The 15,353-nt window shown below is 42.0% G+C and overlaps 1 protein-coding gene across 1 annotated transcript in view; it reads right to left on the reverse strand.

Annotated features, from left to right (window-relative positions):
• PRKCH (protein kinase C eta) overlaps positions 1-15,353 on the reverse strand; it is a 222,736-nt gene that overhangs the window by 48,116 nt on the left and 159,267 nt on the right. The window lies entirely within an intron of this gene.

Consider the following 15,353-nt stretch of genomic DNA (forward strand, 5'->3'; position numbering starts at 1 on the left):
TCCAGGAAACACAGTGGTTAGTACACATTCCTCTTGTCAGTTGCTGTGTTAAAGGTTGGGGACCAAAGGGAACAAGGAAGTTTATGCATATAGACTCACCTTCCAAGAAAACAGAGTCTAGGTAACTCCATTTGAAGGCACCAATGCCTTATAAGAGGCTTCGTGGAAGGCCACTGCCTACAGGAACTCTCTTACTCTATTAGGACCAAACTATTACTTTCAATATCTGCTCAGGAAGTCACTGTGTGGTCTAGAGGAAGAGAAGGTGGTGTGGTGACTGATGGCCTATCCCATCTTTCATGGAAGTCTCGGGGAAGGACAGCGTCTGGTTCTCTAGGAGACCCGCTCTTGGCACTGAAGAGAAACTTTTTGGGAGAGTGGCAGGAGGCGGATGTTGGAAAAAGAACAAAGGAAGATGAGCTTTTCAGAGACAGCCCACCCAAGAACCCATGGGGTTTGCACTTGGTTAGGAGGGTTAGCGTCACACACTCAAAGGAGCCCGCATTTCTGGGCTGGCATGGACAGTGACACCACTTACCGTCCACAAACCCCCGCTGGGGCTGGGACCCTGCCACAGCCCCGCTGATGTGAGGCCTGAGGCCGCAATGTGGTGAAGTTCCTCCTCCTGACTCAGAGGAGACCACAGCAGTGTGTAGAAATTCCATGATGAAAGATGATATTCCTGACATTTCTCTTAGCTCTCAAATTTTCCAGCCGATTTTCTTGAGCAGTCTTTCTGTCTTCCAAACTTTGGAGGGATGGCTCAATGTTTCCAAAGTGAGGTGGAAAAGCTCACTTGTGGTTGTAAAATTCTAATACTGCCCTCGTTTTCTCTGAGGGACCCACCAGGGGAGCTACTGAAATGGAAGACTGAACCAGGCCTTGTGGGTATTGATTTGGAGCAAAAGAACACCTAGGAAGTTAATTAGCGACCAGGACCAAATGGAGTGTGGACAGTTCCTGATGGTCCGGCCTTGGGCCCCTTGTTTTTGTTTTTTAAACTGAACTTCAGTTGTGTAGACACATGAATTCTATTTGGCTAAAACTCTGTGATTGGAATGCCCTCATCAGATCCTATTCTGAAGCTATTTGAGTTTGAACCCCAGATAAACTACATTATACATTCAAGAATGAAACACGTGGGGAGAGGTATCTGTCTCTTTCATTTCCCTTTTCTTTAGCTCTGTGGAGTAAAACTAAAAATGAAAAACTCACTTATCTTCTTCCACGTAATTTTCACAACTGGTGCTTACTTTTATGTCTTTATATGTTTGCACTGGACACCTGCTTCTGGTAGGCTGAGTCCTGGCCCTATCCTGCTCACTGTGATTGCCTTAGTATATCAGTAGGTCTCAATGAATATGTGTTGCATGAATAAATGAACAACTGACTGGATGCACGGATAAACAGACAAATGGAGGCCCATAAAGTTATGACTACAAATTTATATCACATGGAAATATATTAAAGTATCATGCAAAGGAAGTAAACCATGGGACTCCAGGAAAGGCAGTTTTCCCCAATGTGTCTCTGACACCAAGACAGTGACTTACACTAAAAAAGGTGTTTTAAAATGGTTAGTTGCTACATTTACAATTCATGGACTAGGAGCAGACAGTCTCTGAACAGAAAATGCCAGGAGAATTCTCCTCCTATAGAAGGGGCCCCCTCTCAGTTTGTAAAAATATCCTTTTTCCTTTGGCACTACCATTTCACAGGAGAAAAAAAAAAAGCTGTAGCATGTTGACACGTCTTTGTTGGGTGACTGTGCAGTATACTGTCCAAAATGGGACTCTGAGGGTGAATGGGGGCACAGGTGAGGAGGGCACAGGACCAAACTGGGACATCTCTGGTCAGACTAAGACATGGAGGCAGAGGATGTCTTTTGCCAGGTCAGTGAATCTGAGCCTACTCAAAGTGAAAGCAGTTTCTTGAAATTTGTCTTTTGTTGAAAGTGCTTGTTCTTCATTGAATTCTTCTCATGTTGAACTCCTTGATGAGTTTTTATCTTAAGAATTAATTCTTAGAAGTACAGTATCTTGAGTTTCTCTGGTAAATTGTCAGTTCTAGAGTTAAAGTCTTCAAACACAATGTGACACAGGCCACCCTTTCTAGATTATCGGTCGAGGGAGATACCATGGAACGATCTCACACATGGTAAGCCCTTGCCTCTACCTCTTTTTTGATGAACACAGAATGTAAAAATATACAATAGCTACAGTGAATTGAACAAAGTATAGCCAGCCCCTCAGACGGACTTCAGAGGGAAAATGCTTCTTAACATATTTACTTCCTTTGGTGGTGCCACAGCACAAAGATTACACTCAGCCTTTCTGGCCATAAAAGCTTCAGTTTTTCCCATTCTTGCTGCCAAAGCTGAAATGCCAAGAAATGCTGGGAACTGTGATTATACACACTTCATATTTTACATTCTGAAACCCCAAGGAATAAGCTGTGGAGAACAGAGTCCTATTTCTTAAATGGCAGCCGAACAGATACTGCACTCAAGCTCTCTTGAGCAGAGCCGAGTATTTGCATAGGGAGAAACAAACAAAGACCTCACAGATGCTTCCAGTCTGTGTGTACCTTCCTGGCATCTGTGGCAGACCTTGGCTAACTTTTCTCATTTCTTTCTTTTTTGTTATTTTTTAACTTTCTGAATTACTCAACCAGATTCTTCTGGGGGAAAAAAAATCACTACCCCACTTAGAAGTCAGTCATAAGGAAACTCAGTTACCGCCTTTGACAGGTTTGAACCTGTCTGTTCACAGATGAGGAAACAAAACTCCACTGTTCTTTAGGCCTGAATCGTATCCCCTTCCTTCATGTGGCAGTCAAGTGGTCAGCCAGGAGCATGCAGATTTCACCGTGTCAAAATTTGTCTCCGCAGCTGTAAGTTAATTTCATGGCCACAGTGCATTTTTCCCAATTCCACTGTCTAGTGTAGGAGTTAAAACAAACAAAACCAAAACCAAAATAGGTTTCCCTCCCACCCTCCAAGAATTAATGCAAGAGCCACAGGTACCCCAGGGAAGGGCTCGTGATGACAAGACCTGTTCTTGGGAAGGGCGAATTTCGGGACTCACTGTCACCTATTCTCCTCTATTGCTCATACTCCCATTTCTTTGTCAAAGGAGTGTTAAAATCCTCACGAGGTGAACTTGGGAGGGGCAAGGCTTCTCGTTGCTTGGATTAAAAGGACGATTTAACACTCGCTTCTTGCTTAACTTGCACGATTTGGATGCTTCCACATGTTCCCCGTGTTCTCAGAGACCAGGAGCTCACATAGGATTTCTCCCCCTCCCCGGGCAGCACTCGCTCCGGGGCCTTGCAGAGAAAGCGGTTGAGAAGCTCCTGGTAGACTAGCAAGCTCCTTGTGCAGGAAGGCAGGCACCAGCCGGCCAGAGTGGAAGTGTGTGCCACTAATCCTTAATCCAGTTATAAATAACAGCTGATGCAACTGCTCTACGTGTAGGGCTGGAAATAAATTTCTCTCTGTGGCTTTGTAACTGCAATAAACTTTTATAAGCCTGTTACATGATCGGAACAAACCAGCACAGTTTCTCCAACAAGAGCAGAATTCTTTGCAGGTTTGAACCCTCACCCACACACCCTTCTCTGAAAAGAAAAGGAGGCTCAACTTCTACCTTTTTATAGTTTAGACCTGGTCTTTCTAAAGACTTAGGAAATTGAGGGATACCAAAGGAAAACGAAAAAGCAAAGCAAAGCTCTGGATGCAAGTCCTAGCAGAGCCATGACAAATGACAGAAAAAGTGTGAGTCTCTTGGCTTTTCACTCTGCACCCTCCTGGACAATGCCCCTTCCCTCTGACAATCCCCTCTCGTGCCTTATCGAGAGAGTTCTCCTCTTATTTGGTCTCTCTCCTTTTTTCCTTTTTTTTTTTTGCTTATTTCTTTTTAAAAAAATTGTTCTCAAAAATCACAAAAGTAACACAATTGCACCACAAGCAGTGATACAATATGAAGACACATAATGAAAAATTAATAACTGTCCACCCCATCCCAAACAGCTTTGTTTCCATTCTTCCACAACTTTTTCCACATCTATGTTGAGATGGCTTTTGATACTTTTTTAATACAGAAAAAATGGGACTGAAATGAGCATACATAGTACTCTTCAACTTCTTTCTTTTTCATTTATTTATCTATCAGGGACAACACCCACATACCCCCGCCCTCTGCTACATACACACACACACACACCAGACAAATAAATGTAGATCTAACTCACTCTTTCTTTTCATAGTTGCATAGAATTCCACAGGATGGGTATGCCATAATTGGTTCAATCATCTCCTTATTGAATCTGTCCACCTCTTCAATGGATTCACCGTTCAAGTTTCTTCCCTGAATCACTTTTCTTCCTTAGTACTGATAACATGCATGGAGCCTTAACTGATACCAGACCCTGGCATAAACAAGTCCCATGAACTCAAGGCTCATAATAATCCCCGGGACAGGTAGTGCTGTTACACCCATGCTGTAAATTAGAAAATGAAGACTTAGAGAAATTATAGCATTTATCTGGAATCACAGAACTGGTACAGGGTGGAAGTCAGTTTCAAATCTGAGTTTGATTCCAAAGCCTCGCACTTCCCTATAAGCCAATACTGCCTCATTCTCACACTGTTGCCATGCAACCAACCTAGAGTCTGTGGTCACAGTCTTAAAGGTTAGCCTGGTGTTTAAACTCTGGGATGGATCATTTGACTAGGAGTTCCACAGGTCCCTCGAACTTGAGGTGTTCACATCTTTGTCTCCCTGGTCCCCACACCTGTGCTCATCCTGTGCCTTGTCCTTGGCAGTTCACCCTGGGGCAAGGCACTGACTGACCTGAGTGAAAAGTACCCACCTTTTCAGAGTGGACAACAGGCAGGGACCCCTCATTCTGGGGTTCATGACTACTTTCTGTTTTCATGTGAACAAAGAGGCTGACGTTATACCATAAAGGTAGGCAGGCATTACATTCCTCTAAGATCTACATGGAAGGAAACCTTGAATGCCCTATTCTGACATCACACCAACAGCTAACTTCCCAGCATGCTTGCTACCCCGATAATTCAGCATGAACAAAATTCAATTAAAGCCCAAATCTGACCTGGAAGAGGTAACACGAGCACCTATTACCTCAATTCATATTAGTTTCACCAATTACTACTTCAGATACTTCTGGTTTTACAAGAGAAGAAGAATGTAACAAGTCAACTGGATATTGGCTCAAGAATCTAGAATAAAAATTTACACGGATGGCTTACGATTGCTCAGAAATCAGTGATTGCAACAAGAGAGGCAGAATAAACAACATCACACCATCAGTGTTTCCTTCTTTGAGGTAAACTACACTGGAAGATCCAGATTGTCTTCAAATATCGGAAAGGCTTTCTTGTAGAAGATCTGTATTTTTTCACTTTACTCCATCAAGGTGGTCCAGAACCAATGGACAGATGATACAGTGAGACACTGTTTGAGCCAGTATAAAGGTGAAATTTCCAATAGTCATAGGTGCCTAGAAGTAGAGGTAACAAGCTCCTCTCTGTTTGGAGGTGCTAAAGTATAGAAACAAAGGACCACTCAGCAGCTTGCTAGGCATTCATGCTTTGAAAGACAAGGGTATATAACTTTGAACTCCCTTCCAACCCTGAGACTCTAGAATTTTATCAATGGGACATGGGACAGGTGAGTTTTGATGCAAGTATCAAAAATGGTATAGCATGGTGATTTTGTATGTGAAAGAGAAGGTCTGAATGGAGTATTCTGGAGGCTAGAGGAGCAGTGCCAGGGGAGGGAGGAGGAATGAAAGGCCACACAAACTGCCACCTTCCCACCGTATGCCCCATGCACACACCTCTGGACCCAGGTCACTCAGTGATGTCATTCTCCAGGGTGCGGGGCAGCTTGCCTGTCAGTTTTCACTCACTTCTCTTTGCAACTAAACCCAGAAATTAGTCAATGTCTGAGCGTTTTTGTCACATGCTAACAGGGCATCTGCACCAAGTTATATTTCTGCTTGGGAAGTTTGCTAATACATAAAAGTTGACATTTGCAAGACAATGGAAAAATGTCCACCTTCGGGCATATGTTGCAGACTCCATCAAACAGAAAACTCTAATACCATGCCCTGCTCAGCTACTTATCTCGCCAGGCTTAAGTACTGAGATCTAGGAGTAGGACTTGGTCTTAACACATCTGAAAACATAGCTCCAAGACTAACATAGTTGGCTCAGCGAACTGAAAGAATGATAGAGCTGTCATCTAATCCTCAGCTGTTCGCTCCCATCAGTCCACTGTGTTTTCAACTCCAACAGGTGCTACTCTCTTCTGGGCTGAAAGCATTTCCACATAGATTCTGCACTATCAAGCCAAGTAGTTGCAGAGCACCTTGCTTCATGGAATAGAAGACATTAAAATACCAAATACATGCGTGAATGAATGGACTGTATGGACTGAGTGTTCACGTGCCCCTCCAATTCGAGTTGAAGCCCTAAACTCCTGATGTGATGCTATTTGGAGATGAGGCCTTTGGGAAGTAGTTAGAGTGAGATGAGGCCATGAGGATGGGGCGCTCACGATGGGATTAGCGCCCTTGCAAGAAGAGATACTAGAGAGCTCGCCTCTTCTCTTTCTCCTGAGATGGAACAGCAAGAAGCTGTTGTGACAGTGTGTGTGCCTTTTCACTCAGCAGTACCTCCAGGAATCTGGTTCTAGGGAAAGAATCAAAGACTGATCCAATCAATATATGTAACAATATAAACAAATCATTATTAATAATAGTAAATCAACTGAAATGTACTGTGAATTAAGTAGGCCCACATGACAGACTACTCTGCATCATGTAATATTAGTGAAAGATGAATGGATAAAGAAGAGTGGTAGATACATACAATGGAATATTACTCAGCCATCAAAAAGAATGGAATCTTGCCATTTGCCATGACGTGCACGATTGGAGCTAGAGGGTATTGTGCTAAGCAAAATAAGTCCACCAGAGAAAGACCAATACCATATGATCTCACTCATATGTGGAATTTAGGAAACAAAACAGAGGATCATAGGGGAAGGGAAGGAAAAAGAAAATAAGATGAAAACACACAGGGAGGCAAACCATAAGAGACTCTTAACTATAGAGAACAAACTGAAGGTTGCTGGAGGGGAGGTGGGTGGGGGAGGTGGGGTAACTGAGTGATGGGCATTAAGGAGGGCATGTGATGGGATGAGCACTGGGTGTTACATGCAATTGATGAATCACTAAATTCTGTCCCCTGAAACTCATACTATAGTATATGTTAACTAAATTGAATTTAAATTAAAAAATTTAAAAAAAACGTAGACCACTTTCATGGTAGGGGAAAATGGTTATAACATATTAAGTAATAAAAAAATCAGGTTAACAATGATTATATAGTATGACTTCAACTTTGTTTCTTTTTGAAAAAGTAAACACATTAAAAAATTTTAATAAAATGTATGAAAAGAAAAATGGTTACCTTTCAGTGGTAGGACTATAGGTTATTTCATTTTTATTTTTTGTATTTTAAATTTTCAGCAGTTACTATGTGTTACTTTTATAATTAGAAAGGTAAGAATAAATTTTATTTAAAAAATTTAAAACATGGGGGAAAATCATTGCTCGCATTAATGAATACATACCCCATGAAGACGATATGTATGTTTTTATAAGAAGAGTTTTGTACAGCCTAGTTTGGAGTTACACCCCCTTAAACTTTAGGGTGTATTACTCAATAACTTCACATAACTATAGAAAAATGACATCACCAGGCTTTCTACCTCACTTGTTATGTGTAAACACACGGTAGGTTTAAGGACCTTACCAAGCAATGTCCAGTTTATAAAATGACTGTGAAAAAGTTACTACCTTTGCTTTTAGCTGAAAGGCGTAAAATTTGAAATTGATAAACACTGAAGTTCTCTGAACAGAGCAGACAGATCTATTGTAACTCTGAAAGGGATTAGCGTCACCTTAAGCAAAAAAGCATACAACTTCTAAGTCATTAAGTATAGAGATGTGGTAGAAGAATCATGGCAGAGACCACCACGGTTTCTCAAACTTAAGTACTGCATGGCTCCTTTTTAAAGAACATCTGAAGAAGCACTGACCAAGTCTTTTCCTATGAAATAACTTTCATTTGAGAATTATAATTGCAAGGAAGAACTGTGTCTTTATAGCAGGTGAAAGAATTATTTATATTATCAATCAAAATGAAAATGCAAATTTAAAAATTCTTAAAGAATTAGAATGATCAGTTGAAAAATACTAGTATGGGTTCTCAAACACTCTTTTCAGTAGAGCAAATTCTCAGGCTTTCATTTGTGAAAAAACACTACCTTGAATTCTGAGCAAATCATGGGTTTGGATTAGTGTAATGCTGGAGACAGACAATGGGTTAGACAAAGTCCCTGCCCTCATGAAGATGCCCATATGAAGAGATGCCCAGGCCAGGAAAAGCAAGAAGGGAAGGGTATTACAGGATGCCATGGGAGCAGATGGGATAGGCACCTAAGCTAGCCTGTGTTTTAGGGGGTGAGGAGTCTAGGGAGTTTCCTAGTAGAGGTGACTGAGCTGAGACCTCACAGGTTCGCAGGAGCTAGCCTTGCAGAAAGAGCAGAGAGCATTCCATGCACCTGCAAGGCCTGCTGGTTGAGGGAACTCGGCACCTTCGTGGATTCAAAACTGAGGTGGTATTGTAGAGTTCCATCACATCCTGTGTGACCTTGAACAAGTTATTTTACTTCCCAGAGCCTCAAGTTTCCTTACATGTAACATAGGGATAATACCATTTGCCTTGGAGAGATGCCTTTAAGAGGCTTAAAATTCATTAAGTAGAAGCTCCTTACAGAGACATTTATCCTTAGAGAGAAATGCTAAGCACATGGGCCATTATTGTTTACGGCAGAGCCAAGGTGAGAGCACAGGGGCCCTCTCCCTCCTGCCCCGGCCCACTACTCTTTGCCCCTCCTTGACTCTGCAGAGCACACTCCCCTCCCAAGGGCTTTGTGGTTCTTGCCATTCCTTCGGCCTGGAATGTTCTTCCCCCAGGTATTAACATAGAGCTTGCTTCCTCATAGGTCTCTGCTCATCTCCTCAATTGTCCTATTCTCCCTGAACTTTATCTTCCCCTTACACAACTTTTGCTCCATAGAATTTTTCGCCCTGACATTCAATATATTCACTTTTTGTTTATCTGACTACCTGTGCTAGAATTTAAGCTCCTTGAGAATGTGGGGTTTTGTCTGATTTGTTTCCAGAGCTTAGCACAGTGCCTTGCACATGATAGGTGCTTAACACATATGTGTTAAAGGATTGAATAAATATCCCAAGCTTGAGGGAAGGGCTTTCTTTAGTCTTCTTTTACTCTCTGGGGACCTGACATAAAGCTTTGCATGGAATAGGCATTTCATAAACACTTGTTGAACTGTATAACTGAACCCCTTTTTACAAATGTTCATCTGATACCTGAAGACCAAGTGACTGTATTTTCATTGCTTAGCAAATAAATCCAAGATTGTGTTTAATTATAATGAAGCAGTAGGCTGATCGATCAATTTGGTAGGGAGAAGAACAACACTGGTGATCCGATTTCACAGTGACTGGAATCAATTAACACACTTATCCATCAGTTCCAAATAACCACAGCCCTTGTTGATGCAAAAGGTCAAATGTGGATGAGGTACGCCAGGATCAGTATTCTGATTTAGTAAGTACAGAAAGTGAAGTACAGAAACAAAAGGTTTCAGGGCTGAAATTTCTTTCTGCCATTAATCTGGGTCCTTTGAGAAACTACACTGCTGGGACGAAGCTGCCAGGATACGGGCTCCAGTAATGGTCCAAAAAAGTTCTTGAATCTTCCCTCAAATGAAAAACCAAAAATTTGCTTCAGTACCAGAAAAGGTAAATCCTGAATGAGTTCAAATGTTCCCCCCATATATTAGAGAGTTGCAATTTAAACAAGATGCAAAAGTCTAGTCTCCGGGTTTTACAATCTGTCCCATATGCTCCAGGGCCTCTTAAGGAAACTATCTTTAGGATTCAGGATAAGTATGTGGTTTAAGGATACTAACAACACACAATTTCAAAATATTGCTAAAATGAAAAAAAAAATGATTTGGTTTGAAAGGAAAACACAAATTTGTTTATTATAAAAAGACTGGTCTTCAGAGGGTTGATATTTATAAGCTACAACTCCAATTTCTGTAAAGAATTCTTGAGAGAGCATCTTGGGGTAATTTCTGCTCAAGCCCACGCTACAAAGAAAACCTAAACCATCTGATAGCACGTATACAAGCAATAACCTCTTATATTGACGTGGCATGTTTCAAAGAGATTTCACATTTTCACTTTCACCTGATTTGAGCTTCATGGATACCCTGCAGGGAAGCCCTGTCAATGTACAGATGGGCAAAGAGGCTCAGAGCATTCTGCAACCTGCCCACACCTCCAGGACCAGCAGGAATCAGGGCTGGGTCCTAGCACCCAGATCTTCTGAAAACCAAGCCCAGCATTCTTTCAGTTGAAAGAATATATGTGATCTTTTTCTATTCTCTCATAGCATTGTAATTTAAATGGAACTGCACTTTGGGGACACTTACTTTAAATGATGCAATACATCAAAAAATTCTGTAAGCCCCAGAGCCAAATTTAAGCAGATTTCTAATGGGGTCTGGTTTCCTAAGGTTCTGTCCTTGGCTCACCGTTCCATTTAAGACACTCTTGTTGGGTGATGCCATCTAGTCTCCATGATCTGAACTAATAGCTATGTCCTGATGACTTCTAAATATGTGTTCCAGCCCATCTATTTCACTGAGCTTCAGGCCCCCATATCCATCTGCCCGCTTCACATCTCCACGGGAATGTGTCTCAGGTACCTGACATACTATGTTTCTACATCTCCTCATCGTCCTTTTCTGCCTAGATGTCTTCCTGCATTCATGATCTCTCCCAGGTAATGGTAACATCATGCATTCAACCTTCTAACTAAACACCCAGAAATGACCCCAAGTTTCTCCTTCACCTCCTGGACCCACCCAGCCGCCGAGACCCGACGGGTGCCCTTGCTCGGCTGTCTTCATCTCACGCTCTGGTCCTCCGCCCTCCCACGACCGTCTTGGCCAGGCCCTCATTTTCTTACCTGGAACACTGCAACAGTCACAAACTGAACCTCCCCCTGCTACCTACATGTCCATGTCTGCATGCTCCCTCCCCCAGAATAACATGAAACATGAGTCTACTCTTGTCAGGCAAGCTGCTGAAAACTCTTCCAAGACTCTTCTTCACCTGCTACACAAAACCCAAATTCCCTGGCGTGCAATTTGTGTCTGACACTGTGAGTTAACTATCAAATAACTATCCTGCCCTCTTCTCCTTAATAAGAAAACCCTGATTTGTGGCTGGAGCCTGGCCACATAATGATTTCTTAGCCTTCACTGCAGCTAGGTGCAGTCATGGGACCAAGTTCTGGCCAAATCCTTGGTAAGCAACGTGTGAAATCTCAGGCTCTTTAAAGGGAGCTAACTTAGCTGGGAGAAGTGCTCTTTGTGCTTCTTACTGCCTGGAATGAATACAGAGATGACTCTGGAAGCTTTACCAAACACATTAGGCCACGAGGTGGCCTTGAAGACGGCTGAACAGAAAAGACAGAAATCTCGGTCCCAAATGACTCCACGGAGCTTTCATAGCACAGCTGGACTGCCTACTTCCAGACTTTTTATGGGAGAGAAAAATACATTCTAACTGGTTTAAGGCGCCATCATATTCCATTTCCTATTACAGGCAACAGCACCCAATCCTAAGTGATACAGAATTCAAATATCTCAAGAATGTTAAGCCTTTTTCATAACTTCATTTCTGCCAACGCCTCGAGCCTTATCTTCCACCAGAGCTCAAAATTTAAGTTCCAAAATTCTTGTACTTTTCCACTCCACCCACGTATTCACCATGAGCTTTCATGCTTCTCCACTTCTGCTTAAGCTTGCCCCCTACCTAAACACCCTCATTTCTCAGGTTTTAACTTTCCATCGCCTCCTACAGAAAGTTTGCCTAAACCTCCACATGAGGGTAAGTGGCCCTTCTCAGTCCTCCCATAATATGTTGGGCATACTCCAATTCTAGAACCCATCTGCCATTAATTATTTATGGGCCATCTCTCCCAATCCACAGAAAGAGCCTCAAAGGGCAGATACCACATCTATTCATTTTGTATCTATATCTCCAAAAAGTGGCAGCTCAGTAAATATGCTCTGAGTTCACCTGCATTTTCCTCATGGAAACAGAGTGAACAGTATCAAATGCCTCCAAATGTCCTGATTAGCTCCTTCATGCCAGCAGTAAGTTAAAGATTGAAACAAAATCTTCTAATGGTTTTTTTTTCCTGACATGGGAAACAAATTACAGGTGAGCCACCCTAAGAAAACATCCACTCTGAGAAGCAATTTACTGTTTGGATGTTTCAGACTTGAAATTTCCTCAACTATAAAAGAGAACTTGGCACTATCGGAGGCCTCATCTGGCTCTAGAATTTTTATAATTCCATTGTTGAATATAAACACATAGAACAGGACACAAGGAACTCACTGTGAATGGATGGTTCCTCCAGCAATTGGCAGCATGAACAGCCTTACCTAACTTTTAAATAAATTACTTACAAGGAGTGTCTAACAAAATCTTGAAGTCATCAGATGACAATGAACACTCTAGGATAATGAAATGCCTATTGTGGGAGGATATGCCTCCTAGACTCCAAACTCATTGGCCTCCCCTAGAGCCCCAGAACTTGCTATGCTTCCTCCTGATACTGAGAACTGGCATATGCTATTCCTTCTGTCTTAAATGCTCTTTCCATCCCTCTTCCCTGGCCACCTCAGCTCAAGAGTCACTTCCTTAGAAAACTCTTCTGTCTTTCCCTGACCAGACTGAATTACTGTATTAGAAGTTCTCACTCACTGCAATGCACTCCTCTTCTTCATGGCACTGGTCACCATTGTGATTTTCTATTAGTATGGTCACTGGATTGATGTCTTTCTCCCTCACTAGACCACACCCTCCACAAGGGAGTATTTTGGTTTTTACTCATCACTGTACTCATATCCTTGGCAGAGGGTCGATGCTCAATAAACACTTGCTAAATATCTCCAAAGGCTGTGTGAGGGAGGAGAAAAGTGGCCAAGTTTCAGTGGGGGAAATGAACAGCTATTCTAATAAGCTGGAAATCCTCTGAGCTCTCCTTCACATCTTTGAAAAAGCATCCTGAAGTCACTTCATGGTGGCAGTGACAGAGCAGGCACTGAATGAGGTCACCATCTGACAGAACAATCTCTGACAAGCCAAGAGAAGAAGCAGGAATGTGACTAAAAAGTTTGGAGTTTTAGTAACAATCCTAGGTAAGGGCTCACAGTCAAAATCAGATATGAAGTTACCAGTGTATCGAGAACCCCGTGGCTAGCACATCCTGAAGGAACAAGGGCTATAATGAAAATAACAAATGACAATTTGTAGTTGTCTTTGCAGCAAGCAGATCAAGAAAGAGTAGACTTACTTCTGAGAGCAGAAGGAATGATGTTACCGAATGGCAAAGGGAAAAGAGAGCTCCTAAATTCGGCTTTTATCTTTATCTGAAAAGATTTTTCTCACTAGAGTGAGTACAACAAATATAAATATTGAAGTGAATTCCAATATAGGCGAGGTAACAGTAAGAGTCCAAAACTCCAGATTCAAATGAAAGACATTTAGGGACCCTGACATTCCGCCGGCAAGAATGACTAAGGTCCCAGGTGATAGGACTCTAACAGATGTTGTAACAGATGTTACAATTTCCAAGAGGGGGAGAAGTAGATGTCAGAAAACAATGACTCAAGCACGTGATAGTCATCACTGACCCATGCACAAATTGGCTGGAAAATAGATTAACTGTGAATTCATAGACCCAGAAGCAATGCTCACAGAGGCGGCTCTCCAAGCAAAACTATGTTAAGCTAATTTCAAATCACACAGGTGTCTGAAGTCAGCAAGACATCTGATGGTCCTATATGATACCCTTGAGAAACAAGAGTCAGATGATATTAAAGATCGGTATATTCACACAGCTCCAGTAGCTGTTTTCAGAGACTAGCTTAACAGACCTTATCTTGGAGGGAGATTGTCAATCTTCCCATATTCTGAATTAAAAAAAAAAAAAAAAAAAAGTCAAGTGAGGTTAGAGACTGTTCTCTCAATTTGAGGAGAACTCAAAGGTGATTTTCTTTACAAGTTCACCCATGTGCTACATTAAGTATACATGTAAAAGACAATATATTTGAGGTCTGGAGCCTCTGTGGGTTAGTTCTACATTTGGACAATGGGACAACAAATTACCACAGCAAGCACTTGGGGCTTTAGGAGTAAACACTGATTACCATGCACATAGCATGCCAAGAAGTGCATAGAGCATAAAGTGATCAGACTCATGGGTTCCAAGTGTGCATTAAAATGCACCATGTTCAAGTGTAAATGGTAAGGAGGAATCAAAACTTAAACTGTGCTCTTCTATAAAGGCTTTCTCACTAAACATATTTTAAATACATTCTATGCTTTGTCAAAAACAGCAAATCCACTATGTGCTGGCTGGCTCTAGGGGTTTGGGGTTGAAATGTCAAAAAACGACGGCTGAATTCCCCTTTAATACAGATTATGAAACATGATAGAAAATGGGGTCTGTAATGCTGGACGGCAGGTAAATGGGATTCATGCTCCTTTGTCTTCCAACTTTTCTGTAGGACTTGACTCTGAAAAAAGTCAATGGCCGTGTAAATTATTCATGAGCTCTATCTGGGCTCCCAATCAGCCAACAAGCCCAGGACAAAGGAATGAATAGTCTTTTTTTTTCCCCTTAGCAAAGTGGCTCATTGACTGCTTGCTTCCCAGCCCTTTCTTCTTGGTCTCTGGGCCATGGCAGCCCCAGACCTTCCAACCAAAGGCAAAGGCACAAACCCTGCTCTTGCTCTATCTCCAGGGAACTGGGATTCTGTTCCTCCATGAAATGCAAGTGAACACATCTGAGAATCAGGGTCAAGCGGAAAAGCACAGAAATGTAACTGGCGTGTCTCCTCTTACACAAGGCTCTGTTGGCTAAGGGAGAGAAGAAAGTCGAGGAGCCTAAGGTACTTCTAAAGTCCTATTGGACAATGACTTGCCCATGGTACCATCTTTGTAACTTGCTGAAAAATAAAAACCTCCCCTGACAAAAAACAAACAAGCAAATAACCACACCTCTACAGACATACCTCAGAGATATCACAGGTTCAGTTCCAGACTGAACTGTCTGAAATGAGTAAATAATTTTTTTG

The sequence above is a fragment of the Eumetopias jubatus genome, unplaced genomic scaffold (assembly GCF_037043125.1).
Source record: "Eumetopias jubatus isolate StellerSeaLion01/CBP00866 unplaced genomic scaffold, mEumJub1_p1.0 scaffold_7, whole genome shotgun sequence".
NCBI classification, from domain to species: Eukaryota; Metazoa; Chordata; class Mammalia; order Carnivora; family Otariidae; genus Eumetopias; species Eumetopias jubatus.